Source organism: Penaeus monodon, chromosome 33, assembly GCF_015228065.2.
Source record: "Penaeus monodon isolate SGIC_2016 chromosome 33, NSTDA_Pmon_1, whole genome shotgun sequence".
Classification (NCBI taxonomy): Eukaryota; Metazoa; Arthropoda; class Malacostraca; order Decapoda; family Penaeidae; genus Penaeus; species Penaeus monodon.
The window spans coordinates 31,884,424-31,886,094 of record NC_051418.1 but is presented as its reverse complement, the minus strand read 5'-3'; the positions used below and the strand labels follow the sequence as shown (position 1 = coordinate 31,886,094).

Genomic DNA, 1,671 nt, shown 5'->3' with positions numbered 1-1,671 from the left:
GCATGGAATGATTGAAAAGGAAAGTAGTTTATTGTACTGAGGTTTAATATAAGTAACATTATAGCATCTTTAATTTTAGCTGGATGATAGCCTTTGTTGAGTGGTTTTATGCTGAAAGAAATGATGCAGGAGTACATGTTTGTTTTCATATTTTTAGTATTTGTTTCATACCATTTGGACAGTTTGAAAAGTGATGATCTTCAGTTAACTTTGTACTGTTAATACTTCAATACAAAAATATCCATCATTGAATATTGTATATTCTACCTATCTCTTGCACAGGGGTCTTCCTCTCTTGCTCCAAATCACTTCAGGAGTGTTTGAACTATTCCAGATATCATACTTAAGCATGGTTATTTTTATGAAAGCCAAGCAGGGATTGAATTTACTGGTTCTTGGATTTAAGAGTTAGGATTGGAGTAAGGTGTTTCTGTGCTGATCTGGTACTACTAAAGAACTTGTATATCGCAGTATGGGATCTGGTGTGGGATAATAGGGATTGACTGACCATGTTCATTATGTAATATTATCCTCATAGGACATTGTAAAGTTGCACGTAAAAGCCAGACTAGGCTCACAAATTAGGTATGCACATTAAAACTATTTCTCCATCTGGCTGCTCCTTAATCTCTAAAGAAAGGGCGTGTTCAGAGGTCTTTACAAACATCCTAATACAACCTATGGATAAGGATTTTGTTTGTCAGATGATATTCTGTATACAAAATCCTTTTCTTTTTTATTCTGTAAAGTTTTCTATTACTACCTTTGTACTTTCATAGTATTGAACTGCATATAAGGCTTGTCGTGCTCAAGCTACCGTCAGTGATCCAGTGTATATTAAAGTTTGTAACACCAGTGTGATGAGGATGAGCTTGCTCTTGTTGAAGCAGTTTTGGAAGTTTTGGGAATGATATTTGACTAATTTTACTAATGTTTGATGTACATTATTGATGCAATGTTTCCTTTGGGATGCCTTGTATTTATATAAATAATGGCTATTATGTTTCACGGTCTTACAAGTACAGTGGGATAGGTGACAATAAAAATGAGAGAAGGGTTTGTTTTTTCTGCTGTGATGTGTACATTAATACAGTACAATAGAGATAGAATTTTGTATTGAATTTCACCATACTATTCAGGCATCCATGTTTATTTTAATTACCATAATGCATGCACATTGTGATCAATATGGTTAGCATATTGAAGAGAACCTTGTTCATATTGTACAGAGCATTAATGTTTGTTATGCTTCTATACATTCTTATACAAAATGAATGCATTATATTGTTTTGGTTTCATTAATATAAAGGATTTTTTTATAATGATTTCTTATTTGATTTTATACTGTAATGTTTCCCACTTATATAGTAGGTAAAACTTCTTCAGCCCCTGTATCTTGGATATCAGCAAAGTAGATTCTCTTATGATAGTTTATTGTATATAAGTCTCATTTTAAAGGCTCAAATTATGTAGAACTTTCCTGGGTTTCTTTATTTCAAGATTATGGACACCCCTCCCAGTTAAGGTTTGGGTAAGAGGTTTCCTTCTCTGTGTAAACTGCTTACAGTCTGAAGGGGAGGTTGCCAAACTCGATTAGGGGGTATCAAAGTACCAATAAAGCAAGAAAAGTCAACCTTTTGATTTTTGTACACATTCTGAGTAGATGTATAG

The 1,671-nt window shown here is 33.4% G+C and overlaps 1 protein-coding gene across 1 annotated transcript in view; it reads left to right on the top strand.

Moving 5' to 3' along the window:
* The window catches only part of LOC119594388 (proteasome activator complex subunit 4-like), a gene marked incomplete in the record, with an annotated part of 28,225 nt that extends 26,554 nt beyond the window's left edge, over window positions 1-1,671 (top strand). The window contains 1 exon segment of the mRNA XM_037943450.1: window positions 1-1,671.